Source organism: Lissotriton vulgaris, chromosome 3_1 (genome assembly GCF_964263255.1).
Source record: "Lissotriton vulgaris chromosome 3_1, aLisVul1.2, whole genome shotgun sequence".
NCBI classification, from domain to species: domain Eukaryota; kingdom Metazoa; phylum Chordata; class Amphibia; order Caudata; family Salamandridae; genus Lissotriton; species Lissotriton vulgaris.
The window spans coordinates 639,341,076-639,356,135 of record NC_141689.1 but is presented as its reverse complement, the minus strand read 5'-3'; positions in this window follow the sequence as shown (position 1 = coordinate 639,356,135).

The following is a 15,060-nucleotide window of genomic DNA, read 5'->3' as shown; positions in this document are numbered from 1 at the left end:
ACTGGTGTGGCCATCCTACAATGCTGCGCCGAAAGACGGCGTGTTCAGCTGAGTTCCGGTCACTCTTGCAGTACAGTGACTCGAACGCGCCGAGATCCGGATGGCACCGAGGTGGTGTCCAGCAAGTTGCCGCACTGGTATGGCCATCCTACAATGCTGCGCCGAAAGTCAGTGTGGGGTGCCCCGTTGGCTTATGAGGTGATGTCAGTAGTGGACCGATGTGTGAATAGGTCGTAACCAGCACAAGGCGCCCTGCACTGTTGAGCTTTTTTCAATGCCTGTTTTTTGTTGTTTCCCCTCCATCAAAAACAAAAAAAAAATATACAACTGTGCAAAAATACAAAAAAATGTTTAGAAAAGCAGTGCTTGTAAGACTGTCTGAAGCTCTTTTGCACCTGCTGCAGCTTCACTATTGCCCTGGTGTGGCCAAAGATCGCCCATGACATAGGCGGCCGGCTCCCGAGGTCCGGCGGAACTTTTTTCCTTTTCCTTTCTGCTTGTCCCACAATCCGTTTCACCTGAAGACACGACCAGGTTCCTGAATGTGTGCAGGGGGACGCTATTGATTGAATGAAAATGGCGGCTTGACACAAAGCTGACTCAAGCGTTGCTGTTGATGCTATACAGACAAAAATTGGTTTTCAGTTTGTACATTCTTCAGGATTTTTTTTTCCATCCAAGGCTGATTGAGAGTTTGTAGAAAAATGGCTTCAGATTTTCCACATATTACTCTTCAACATTCTTCCTAAATGTAACAATGTGAGACTCACTAGGAGAACCATGTCATGAATGATGTAATATGTGACATCATCAGCAGTGGATTGCGGGTGCGCGATATATAGTTAGCGCATCTAACTATATATGGAATTTCAATGGTTTTATGCGAGTAAAATAAGGTTTTGTAAATGCAAATCCCTAACTATATATGGCCTAAAACCAATGGTTTTTTCATTGAATTTTCAAGGTTTTGTAAATGCAAATTCCTAACTATATATCAACTATAACCTATGGTTTTTTCAGTGAATATATATATATATATATATATATATATATATATATATATATATATATATATATATATATATATATATATATATATATATATATATATATATATATTATATATATATATATATATTACCTACTGGCAGCCGCCAGTAGGTATATATAGTTAGGATTTTTTTAAATAGGGATTTCTGAAAATTCTATGTTGAATAACTTTGGCGTTGATGGATGGAATTTGCTGAAATTTTCAGGAAAATGGCACATTTTGTTTCTGAGTGTCCCCTGAAAGTTTGGGGGGGTTTCGTCAAGCGGGGGCCGAGAAAAAAGGGGGGTCCCAAAACATGTTTTTAACATTGAGTTTTCCATAGGGCGGTTGGACTCACTTTTAGCTCGAACGGCTGAATGGATTTCCACAAAACTTGGCAAAATTGTAGGGACTGGTAGCCCGATGTGTCTTTGCTATGTCTCAAGATATATGCTCCAGTGGTTTTTACGAAAATTAACTTTGAAAAATATATATTGGGCTACATTGGGCTATATATATGTTAGAGCCCAAATGTAGCCCAATGTAGCCCAAAGATGGCCACCCGAGACAAAAAAACAAATGTAGCCCAAATATCAGCCAGATGTAGCCCAACCATAGCCCAGTGACAGAATGTCCCAGAGTGTTCTAAAGAACAACTAGAGGGCTAACAGTCTTACTTATGACAAAAGTATGGCACACCTGAAGTCCTCTTGATTGGAATAAAGTGTTAACACTTAAAACATTTAATTTGCAAAGGAACAAAATGAGGGGTTTCATTTTGCCATAGAAATGTTATATAAATATATATATATATATATATATATATATATATATATATATATATATATATATATATATATATATATATATATATATATATATATATATATATATATATATATATATATATATATATATATATATATATATATATATATATATATTACCTACTGGCGGTCGCCAGTAGGTATATATAGTTAGGATTTTTTTCCTATGGGACTTTTGAAAATTCTATGTCTAATAACTTTGGCGTTTGTGGACGGAATCGGCTGAAATTTTCAGGAAAATGGCACATTTTTTTTCTGAGCAGCCCCTGAAAATTTGGGGTGGGGGGTTCGTCAAGGGGGGGCTGAGAAAAAAGGGGAGTCCCAAAACGCGTTTTTCCCATGTTAATTTCCATAGGGCGTTTGGCCTCACTTTTAGCTCGAACGGCTGAATGGATTTGTACGAAACTTGGCAAAATTGTAGGGACTGTTAGCCCGATGTGCCTTTGCTGGGTCTCAATATATGTGCTCCAGTGGATTTTGAGAAATTAACGTTTTAAAAAATTTATATATCTGTGACAGCGTCCCAGATAGCGCTCCAGATCGCGTACTTTTCGTGTCACGGAGCTTTGCGAAGCGATGCTGATTGGCTCTCCGGTGTCTGTCAACATTCTAAACAGTCCGGTGCGGCCGCCATCTTGTCTTTCGGTAGGATCGAGAGACAAGAAGAGGTGAAAAACGAAGGGGGAATTTAATGAAAGGAGGCAAGGTAGACCCCTCTTGACCCCCTAGGAATGATGTTGGGGCTATTAAAGGGTCCCGTGGGGAAAATAAAAAAAAATTGATTTTTCACGGTAGAAGCGGTTCTCGAACCGGGTCGCAAACTAACGGCTGAATGGATTTGCACGAAACTTGGCAAAATTATAGGGATTGTTAGTCCGATGTGCCTTTGCTGGGTCTCAATATATGTGCTCCAGTGGATTTTGAGAAATTAACGTTTAAAAAACAGATATATCTGTGACAGCGTCCTAGATAGCGCTCCAGATCGCGTACTTTTCGCGTAACAGAGCTTTGCGTAGCGAAGCTGATTGGCTGTCCGGTGTCTGTCAACATTCTAAACAGTCCGGTGCGGCCGCCATCTTGTCTGTCGGTAGGATCGAGAGACAAGAGGAGGAGAAAAACGAAGGGGGAATTTAATGAAAGGGGGCTAGGTAGACCCCTCTTGACCCCCTAGGAATGATGTTGGGGTTATTAAAGGGTCCCGTGGGGCAAATAAAAAAAAATTGACTTTTCGCGGTAGGAGCGCTTCTCGGTTCGCAAACTGGTAGCAAAACGTGAATTCGCCATTTTGTGTTTCGATTTCATTAAATTACTAGGTATAAGGGGGTACGGGAGACGTATCCTGACCCCTTTTGTTTTCTGAGGGTGGCTGAGGAGGCTCATATATGTTGATACATGTCTTCCAGCGGCTGTGCGTGAGAGTTTTTTTGTTTTGCTGCGTGACGTCTGTTAACGTTCGATTCGATGGAAATCAGGAAGTGTTGACCGCCATTTTGTCACTGCGAGTAAATATTTTATTTGTTATAAATAAATCATTATTGATAAACATTGTCTGCGCCATCTTGCCTTTTTTGCAATGCCACACTTTTGTCGAGCACAGCAGCCATTTTAGATGCCTTGACCAAACCCACTGTCTGCACCCTCGCAAGCATCTCCCCCACGCACTGGTCACTCCCGCTCTCTTTCTCATGTATGGGCTAGAAACCTCCTCCCATCTGCGCTGTTCTTCTCTGAGAATCACACCCTGTGCCCGCCTGACACCTGCCTTTCACCCTATTCACTACCGCACCCTCTGACACTCCTCTTCCTCTGTGTCCGATTGTCCAGGCCCGTCCCAGGCTATCACCTAGCCCTGCAGATGTAGTTTATGGCCTCAACTGTAAAGAATCACCCCTCTTCAAAGAAGTTACAGTAGATCAAGGCCCCCACCCGATGAGATCCGTCACACTACACGCGTTCCTGCAATCTGATAACCATCCTGTATTGTGATTGGAGAGGGGATTCTCACTGTGAGGGTGTGTGGGACCGAGCCTGAAGCGGAAGATTCCAGGGATGCCTTTTTGTACATCAAAGTCTTCACAATTATGTGTCACATTAAAAATATATAGCACTCACAAAAAAGTAGAAGGAAAATAACACTTTAATAACTTATAAATATATACATCGCAAAAAAAACAGTAAACACCTTAAAACATTTTTTAATAAAACAGAAGCAACAATGGTCAGTAGCGGTCTGTTGTGCGAATAGTCCCAAGGCAGCATATTTACCTAGAGTGGTGCTGTGTAGGACATTCTGAATGGAAATTAACCAGAACTATAACCATCTACTTCCAATAATATAACTTTTATGCCCAAATTACGCAAAGATTTAGCTAATCTGCTAAAGGGCGGAGTCGTCATTTCTTTACAATAATCAATAATGAAAAATCAACATCAATAGGGTTGTCCGTATTCCCGATGCAGCACTATAGTGCAACATACACAGCACCTGGGGTGTCAAGAGTGAACAGGTCCTAGCTGCTTAACCAATGACTGACAAATGCTATATTAAACACTTACTATGTATAATACTTGCGTTCACAATAGTTTTACTTTACAAAACAGAACAAAAGATGTCCCCTGTAAGTAAACCCATATTAGCTGTTTCAGTTATTGAACATCCTAAGGTTTTATGACATGGGGAACAGTAGTGATATCCTGGGCGGGTGATGGAACTGGGTTTGTTAATGGAAAAACATCTACAGAGAAAACTATTGGTAAATTATACTTCTCCGGAAATTTAAAACTCACAAATGTTTCATTTGTGTAATCATTTTATGAACATGTACATTAAAAAACTAAAAGAAATGCCAAGAACGTCCCATGTGAAAGTGAATTTTATCTGGCAATTTTTTTCTTTTCCTTCTCATGAAAAGAAAGTTAAAGCCAGGTTCGTTACCTGCCTCATCTGCAAAAAAAAAACTCTCGAGAGGGACCGAAAAAAAATATTGCTATGGTAATCATACCATGCATCGGCACATGGAGAGGTGGCACCCTTTTAATTATTCTAAAGCACAACTTCGAGATTTGGGGGATAACCCCCGACCGGCAAAAACATCCACCAATGACTTAGCAATAAGTGAGTCAGAGGCAAGGGAAACGGTCCCAAATCTGCAAAAGAACTTTGGGCAGATGAGATTGACTTGTGTAGCATGTGGAAAATTAATTTCATGCGGAGAGATCAGTATTACTTCAATAAATACAGTAATCAATGATGCATTAGAACTTAATATCAATTCATTTTCCGAACGTGTAATCAGTACCTGTCCCATGTCAATTCATTGTTCGAACGTATAATCAATACCCATCCCGGATCAATTCATTGTCCGAACATATAATCTGTAAAAAGTGCGACAAGTGCGACAAAATCATATCGATAATTCATTGTGAGCAAGTACCAAAAGTGTCGACAATTCTAACCTTCAATAAATACAGTAATCAATGATGCATTAGAACTTAATATCAATTCATTGTCCGAATGTGTAATCAGTACAAGTCCCATGTCAATTTATTGTTCGAACGTATAATCAATACCCATCCCGGATCAATTCATTGTCCGAACATATAATCAGTCTTATCCCATATCAATTCATGTGCTAAAAACTGCATACATATCTCATGATATCAAGGCTGAGCAATCGGGGCACAATAGTTTCATTTGTACCGGCGCCATTTTGGGTGAGGTCAGGAAGGTCCAAGTATAGTCAAAATGTCTCCACCAACTCGTGGTTGGACCGGGACCTCTTTCGGCAGTCTAAAAGTTTTCGTTGAAGGGTAGTAGAGGGGGCTGGCAACATGAACCATCAGTCAAAGAGGGGTGGGAAGCAAAAATCTCTCCTACCGGGTCATACTGGTGTCCCACCGGAACTGATCAAGTTGGTAGTCTTGCAGGATTTTGGTGATTTCAAGACTGAGGCCGGCGCCGGCATGAGCGCGCCGACGTCCCGCGGCTACGTCGTGGTCGTTCTGTGGGTGATCATGGCAGTCATTCCCCGTTGGGGGCCCCCGTGGCTCTTATAGAATCTTCAAAGTTGAGGAGAACGTTTCTGGATGCAGGACTCATTTTCTAGTTGAACTCAGAAGCGCCGTTGCACCGCAACAGTGGACGAGACCCCCGCTGGGTGAGCGGAGCATCATTGCCTCGCAATAGTGGACGAGACCTTTTGTCGGGTGAGTGCAGCGTCGCTGCATCGCAAGAGTGGAGGAACCCTTTTGTTGGGTGAGTGGAACGTCGCTGCATCGCAAGAGTGGACGAACCCTTTTGTTGGGCGAGTGGAGCGTCTCTGTATCTCAAGAGTGGACGAACCGTTTTGTTGGGTGAGTGGAGCGTTGGGGGTGCAGCTGAGGGGCCCCCACCTGGGGGGGGTGGGAGAGGCTCGTTCGCGCCGCCTCTCCCTCCCAGCGCACCCCACGCCGACACCTGGCGTTGATATCTGTGATGTCCGGACCAGGCGATAAGAGGGGGGGGGGGGTCAGAGGCAGAGGCAAGACATCCCCCCCCCCGTGGCCTGCAGGGCACCGCTTCAGGCCCGAACGGGGAGCTCATATCAAGCCGGGGCCAGACCAGGAGATACGAGGGGGGGGATCGGTGGCATATGCAAGACACCCCCCCCCCCGTTGTCGCAGTCATTATCTAAGAAAGAAGAAAAATCCCGTCGGCCTCGGCTCCTCTCCTGGCCCAACCTTACGGGATGACCTCCCCAGCCGACGGCTGCCAGCAGGACTCGCCCTACACGTGCCAAAGGCCTCGTCTTCCGGATGGGCGTAGCCGGGAACCTGTTGCACTTCGGGAGTTTCTGGAATGGGGGTAGGTATCTGCTGATTTGTATTTATTTCATGTTACCGTTATTGGGCGTGGCGGGCGGTGGGACAGACATGCTTGGAGCAGTGGGGGGGTGGCGGAGCCTAGCTACCTTGTGGCTGCCGTAACGTCAAGCTTGGCTTCTTTCACCATTTTCATGTTTCTTATTTCTAGCGAAGTCAAAAACTCATCAGAGGCCTACTGATTTTGTTCGATTTCTTTCCTTTTCTTTTCAAGTGTGTTTCATGCTAAAGTTTCTGTTTAACAGGATACAGGGATTACTTCGTATTTTACATATGTCTTCTTTAAAAGGGGTTCTCTCCGGTTGAGTCAGATGATGTACCTCTAATAAATGGTCCGGGTGGAAGTAGTTTCTCAATCAGTGGGAGTGACAGATTACAACGGGGAACAAAGGTCCGCATTACCCACCCTTCACTACTTGCAAAGACTAGACAGAATATTTCTATTCCACGTTATTTGCAAACAGAGAGTACCTCGAAAGAACTATTCCTTGAACAATAAATTTCCAGCCAATCAATCAATCAGGCATGACGGATTACAACGGGGGACAAAAGTCTGCATTACCTATCCTTCACTATCTGCAAAGGGAGACAGAATATTTCTATTCTTCTCTGTTTGTAGACAGGGAATATCTCAAACAGCAATAATCGATAAAAAAAATAGTAGGATTATAACACTTTAATAACTTATAAATATATACATCGCAACAAAAACAGTAAACACCTTAAAACATTTTTTATTAAAACAGAAGCAACAATGACAACTAACAGTAGTGATAACCAGGGCGGGTGATGGAACTGGGATTGTTAATGGAAAAAGATCTACAGAGAAAACTATTGGTGAATTATACTTCTCCGGAAATTTAAAACTCACAAATGTTTTATTTGTGTAATCGTTTCAGGTCAAATGGATTGTGGGACAATGTTCACAATGGAAGAGTCACCAAAAGGCATTTGGATCGATGTTGCAGCAGGCTGCCATGTATATAGTTATTTAATAAAACGTTTTACCCTGTTACTTTGCTGGTGTGTTGTATATATTTATAATATTTGCATAGGGTTTGTCGTTATTTTGGGTGGGGTGGGGTGGGCGGCGGAGTCGAGCTGTCTTGCAGCCATCATGGTGTGGAGCTAAGTTCATCTTACTAGTTTCGTATTTCTCATGAGGGGTTGTTCTTAATGTTTCTATTTTAGCGTGGTCAAAACAGATCCCATTACTGGCCTACTGATTTTGCTCGATTCCTTTTGTTTTTTTAAACTATTTTTCACTATCTGCAAAGACTAAACAGAGTATTGCGACTCTGTGCTTGTTTGTAAATACAGAATGAACCAAAGAGACCAATTCTAAAACAGTAAATGCTTGGATAGCAATCAATCAAATAGAGAGAGAAGCAGGCACGACGGATTACAACGGGGGCAAAGGCCTGCGTTAACTACCCTTCACTATCTGCAAAGAGAGAGTACTGCTAAGAGAAAAGAGGGGGGGGCAGCGTTCAAAGCACATCAGCGTGCATAAACACGAAAATGTTTTTACCTATCATGTACTTGACATTTGACAGCATTTGATATTTGGTATTAAAAAACCATTGAAATTCACAGAAAAAACCATAGGTTTTAGGCCATATATAGTTAGGGATTTGCATTTACAAAACCTTATTTTACTCGCATAAAACCATTGAAATTCGCATATATAGTTAGATGCGCTAACTATATATCGCGCACCCGCAATCCACTGCTGATGATGTCACATATTACATCATTCATGACACGGTCAGTGACATCACTGATGACATCACTGATGACAACTCAAATGACATCACTGATGACAACTCAAATGACATCACTGACAACATCACTGATGACATCAATCATGTGATAATACGATCAACCTCTTCAGACTCTAATATAACCTTAGATACACTCAGATTAAACAGACACTCACAGACTGTCACTCATCCATGGAGTTACTCACACACCTAGTCAGTCATGCACTGAATCAATCACACCTCCATATCCTCAACTATACAGTTATACACACCTTACTTATTCAAACATATACTAACACATATTTACTCTTTTATACAATCCCTGATACAAGTTCACAATGATCCATACAGCCACTCACACATTCACTGGCTCTTATACACAGTAATTTATATATGTGAACTTTCACATGTACTGTGTTTTACATATGTACTTACTTTGACATGTAGCACTGAGATATCCATTCACTCACCAATACACTCGTACACAGTCAACCACCCATACAGCTGTTTCCACATGCAGTTTTGAACCAATAGATCTAGTGAATAAACTGTTCACACATGTATGCACAGAGTCACACAACTCCCAGCCACCCCCACACACACACTCACTCTCCCATACAAATACTTGGGCAACCAATCAATAACCCATACAGTTACTCATATAGCTACTGATCAACACATGCAGCAGTTCATAGAACAACAGATATAATGATGCACAAATTAAGATAGTTTAGTCACTAACCCATGCACTCAGTGAGACACATTTAATCACTCTCTCATACAGTCAGTCATGCACCTACTAAATCCTTCATCCAGATACTTATACATCCACTCATTCTTCAATATGTAAGACATATTTTAACTTTACAGAAACAGACAGCCACTGGATGATGTCATCAGTGATGTCACTGACCATGTCATGAACGATGTAATATGTGACATCATCAGCAGTGGATTGCGGGTGCGCGATATATAGTTAGCGCATCTAACTATATATGCGAATTTCAATGGTTTTATGCGAGTAAAATAAGGTTTTGTAAATGCAAATCCCTAACTATATATGGCCTAAAACCTATGTTTTTTTCTGTGAATATATATATATATATATATATATATATATATATATATATATATATATATATATATATATATATATTACCTACTGGCGGTCGCCAGTAGGTATATATAGTTAGGATTTTTTTGAATAGGGATTTCTGAAAATTCTATGTTGAATAACTTTGGCGTTGATGGACGGAATTGGCTGAAATTTTCAGGAAAATGGCACATTTTTTTCTGAGCGTCCCCCGAAAGTTTGGGGGGGTTTCGTCAAGCGGGGGCTGAGAAAAAAGGGGGTCCTAAAACGTGTTTTTAACATTGAGTTTTCCATAGGGCGGTTGGACTCACTTTTAGCTCGAACGGCTGAATGGATTTCTATGAAACTTGCCCGATGTGCCTTTGCTAGGTCTCAAGATATGTGCTCCAGTGGATTTTGAGAAATTAACGTTCAAAAAAATATATATATCTGTGACAGCGTCCCGGTTAGCGCCCCGGTTCGCGTACCAGACGCGTAACGGAACTTCGCGAGGAGAAGCGGTTTGGCTCTCCGGTGACTCTCAACATTCTAAACAGTCCGGAGCGGCCGCCATCTTGTCTCTCGGTAGGATCGAGAGACAAGAGGTGGAAATAAACGAAGGGGGAAATGAATGAAAGGGGCAAGGTAGACCCCTCCTGACCCCCTAGGATTGATGTGGGGGCTATTGAAGGGCCCCGCGGGGCAAAAAAATAAAATATTTTTTTTTCGACTTTTCGCGGTGGAAGCGCTACCCGGTACGCGAACCGGGTAGCTCACCGGTAGCGTAACGGGAGTCCGCCATCTTGTGTTTCGGACAAATTTAGTCACAAGATGGAGGATAAACAATGTTGGAAATGGGTATATTTTTTGAATAGGGATTTCTGAAAATTCTATGTTGAATAACTTTGGCGTTGATGGACGGAATTGGCTGAAATTTTCAGGAAAATGGCACATTTTGTTTCTGAGCGTCCCCTGAAATTTTGGGGGGGTTTCGTCAAGCGGGGGCCGAGAAAAAAGGGGGTCCTAAAACGTGTTTTTAACATTGAGTTTTCCATATGGCTGTTGGACTCACTTTTAGCTCGAACGGCTGAATGGATTTCTATGAAACTTGCCCGATGTGCCTTTGCTAGGTCTCAAGATATGTGCTCCAGTGGATTTTGAGAAATTAACGTTCAAAAAAATATATATATCTGTGACAGCATCCCGGTTAGCGCCCCGGTTCGCGTACCAGACGCGTAACGGAACTTCGCGAGGAGAAGCGGTTTGGCTCTCCGGTGACTCTCAACATTCTAAACAGTCCGGAGCGGCCGCCATCTTGTCTCTCGGTAGGATCGAGAGACAAGAGGTGGAAATAAACGAAGGGGGAAATGAATGAAAGGGGCAAGGTAGACCCCTCCTGACCCCCTAGGATTGATGTGGGGGCTATTGAAGGGCCCCGCGGGGCAAAAAAATAAAATATTTTTTTTTCGACTTTTCGCGGTGGAAGCGCTACCCGGTACGCGAACCGGGTAGCTCACCGGTAGCGTAACGGGAGTCCGCCATCTTGTGTTTCGGACAAATTTAGTCACAAGATGGAGGATAAACAATGTTGGAAATGGGTATATTTTTTGAATAGGGATTTCTGAAAATTCTATGTTGAATAACTTTGGCGTTGATGGACGGAATTGGCTGAAATTTTCAGGAAAATGGCACATTTTGTTTCTGAGCGTCCCCCAAAAGTTTGGGGGGGTTTCGTCAAGCGGGGGCCGAGAAAAAAGGGGGTCCTAAAACGTGTTTTTAACATTGAGTTTTCCATAGGGCTGTTGGACTCACTTTTAGCTCGAACGGCTGAATGGATTTCTATGAAACTTGCCCGATGTGCCTTTGCTAGGTCTCAAGATATGTGCTCCAGTGGATTTTAAGAAATTAACGTTCAAAAAAAGATATATATCTGTGACAGCATCCCTGTTAGCGCCCCGGTTCGGGTACCAGACGCGTAACGGAACTTCGCGAGGAGAAGCGGTTTGGCTCTCCGGTGACTCTCAACATTCTAAACAGTCCGGAGCGGCCGCCATCTTGTCTCTCGGTAGGATCGAGAGACAAGAGGTGGAAATAAACGAAGGGGGAAATGAATGAAAGGGGCAAGGTAGACCCCTCCTGACCCCCTAGGATTGATGTGGGGGCTATTGAAGGGCCCCGCGGGGCAAAAAAATTAAATATTTTTTTTTCGATTTTTCGCGGTGGAAGCGCTACTCGGTACGCGAACCGGGTAGCTCACCGGTAGCGTAACGGGAGTCCGCCATCTTGTGTTTCGGACGAATTTAGTCACAAGATGGAGGATAAACAATGTTGGAAATGGGTATAAGGGGGCACGGGAGACATATCCTGACCCCCTAGGTTTTCTGAGGGTGGCCGAGGAGGCCCATATATCTAAAAAAAACAAAAACTTTTTTTTTTCAAATTTTCGCACGGTTAGCGCCCGGTCCGCGCACCGGGTAGCGTTCCAGAAAGCGTAACAAGGGGAAAACCAAGGGAAATAGTAAAATAATATTTTACAGTGCTTTGAGGTAGGGTAGCTCTGAATAGAGCTGTTGTGTTGTGTGGGTGATGTAAGTACCAACATGTAGGCACCAATGAAGAGTCTAAAATTCAGTGTACACCGTCTCCTCTGTAGATATTTTGTATGTTCTAATATGGGTTATTTAAATGTAAATGTGTGGAAAAGCACTTCATGCTTTAAAGCAATTGTATTTTTGAACTGATTGTTCTTTCCTCTTAGTCCTCCTCCTTGTTTTTTTTCCCCACACTCTTCTTCAGCATGAGAGTTGATAAATTCTTTCCCTCAAAACATTTATATACATAAAAAAATTATATTAAATACATATAAAATATATTTTTCCTTTAAAAGAAGAATACATTTTACAGCTTTTGATATTTGCTATTAAAAAACCATTGAAATTCACTGAAAAAATCTTAGGTTATAGACCATATTTAGTTAGGAATTAGCATTTACAAAACCTTGAAAATTCACTGAAAAAACCATAGGTTATAGACCATATTTAGTTAGGAATTAGCATTTACAAAACCTTATTTTACTCACACAAAACCATTGAAATTCGCATATATAGTTAGTTGCACTAACTATATATCGCGCACCCGCAATCCACTGCTGATCATGTCACATATTACATCATTCATGACATGGTCAGTGACATCACTGATGACATCTCAAATGACATCACTGATGACATCACTGATGACAACATCCAGTGACTGTATGTTTCTGTAAAGTTAAAATATGTCTTACATATTGAAGAATGAGTGGATGTATAAGTGTCTGGATCAAGGATTTAGTAGGTGCATGACTGACTGTATGAGTGAGTGATTAAATGTGTCTCACTGAGTGCATGGGTTAGTGACTAAACTGTCTTAATTTGTGCATCATTATGTCTGTTGTTCTGTAAACTGCTGCATGTGTTGATCAGTAGCTATATGAGTAACTATATGAGTTATTGATTGGTTGCCCAAGTATTTGTATGGGAGACTGAGTGTGTGTGTGGGTGGCTGGGAGGTATATGACTCTGTGCATAGATGTGTGAGCAGTTGATTCACTAGATGTATGGGTTCAAAAGTGCATGTGTAAACAGCTGTATGGGTGGTTGACTGTGTGCATGAGTGAATGGATATCTCAGTGCTACATGTCAAAGTAAGTACATATGTAAAACACAGTACATGTGAGAGTTGACATATATAAATAACTGTGCATAAGAGCCAGTGAATGTGTGAGTGGCTGTATGGATCATTGTGAACTTGTATCAGGGATTGTATAAGAGAGTAAATATGTGTTAGTATATGTTTGAATAAGTAAGGTGTGTATAACTGTATAGTTGAGGAAATGGAGGTGTGATTGATTCTTTGCATGACTGACTAGGTGTGTGAGTAACTCCATGGATGAGTGACAGTCTGTGAGTGTCTGTTTACACTGAGTGTATCTAAGGTTATATTAGAGTCTGAAGAGGTTCTTCGTATTATCACATGAATGATGTCATCAGTGATGTGATCAGTAATGTCAAATGAGATGTCATCAGTGATGTCATCAGTGATGTCATTTGAGATGTCATCAGTGATGTCATTTGAGATGTCATCAGTGATGTCATCAGTGATGTCATTTGAGATGTCATCAGTGATGTCATTTGAGATGTCATCAGTGATGTCACTGACAATGTCATGAATGATGTAATATGTGACATGATCAGCAGTGGATTGCGGGTGCGCGATATATAGTTAGTGCAACTAACTATATATGCGAATTTCAATGGTTTTGTGTGAGTAAAATAAGGTTTTGTAAATGCTAATTCCTAACTATATATGGTCTATAACCTATGGTTTTTTCAGTGAATTTTCAAGGTTTTGTAAATGCTAATTCCTAACTATATATGGTCTATAACCTATGGTTTTTTCAGTGAAAATATATATGTATATATATATATATATATATATATATATATATATATATATATATATATATATATATATATATATATATATATATATATATATAGCTACAGAAGAGGGGTCAAGGAGAGCACAATCCTAAAGCACACTTGAGAAATAATTCCTATGGAGGGGACGCCACTGCCCCTGCGGACGGTCCCTCTATCTCGGGGGTGGCGGATGGACGCAGGTCCGTCCACCATCCTAATCGACACCTTAATGTTTGCTTTTGTGCATTTAAGAATGCAGCAAATTCTTAAAACAGAGGATGACGTATTATTTGGAGGAAAGCACGTCATCGTTTTTGGAGATATTCTACAACTTACTCCTGTAAAAGGACATCCAGTGTTTAAAACACTGTTGCATGAAGATACTAGAAAGTCTTTGGGGAGTATTGGAAATGTAAACATTTGGTCATATTTTGAGTATAAGGAACTTATTAGAAATATGCGACAAGCAAAGAATGTTAATTATGGAACTATTCTTCAAGATATAAGAATTGGAAAAATAACTGCACTTGGCAAACAAGCTTTACAGAGACGATTACTTTCCAATTTGTTTCCAAATGAAAATATTGTACCAGAGAAAATATACATGACAATTGCAGAAAATAAATCTGCTTAATTCCAACACTACATGAATGTTCTAAATTCAATGAAGAAATGTTGAAGTTGGAAAATGAAGACATTTAAAAAATGGAAGCTATTGATAAAATAGAACATGAAGGAATCACTATTATTTTGAGTGAAAAGTTGAAGAGGAAATTGGATTCTTTAGAGAAATCGATAAGTAAAACTGCTGGTTTAGAAAAGAATTTGTATGCATGTGTAAATTATAGGGTCATTTTACGATGTAATTTGAATGTGGATAAAGGTTTAGTAAATGGAGCAATGAGTAAAGTTGTTGATTTAGTTATTTACGTAAATAGAAATGGTGTTGAATTTTTGAAAATCAAATTTGATCAAATTGATGAAGTACAACAATTTAGTTGTTGTTCAGCTCGGTTTTTGCTTGTAAAAGATTTGTATGTTCGCA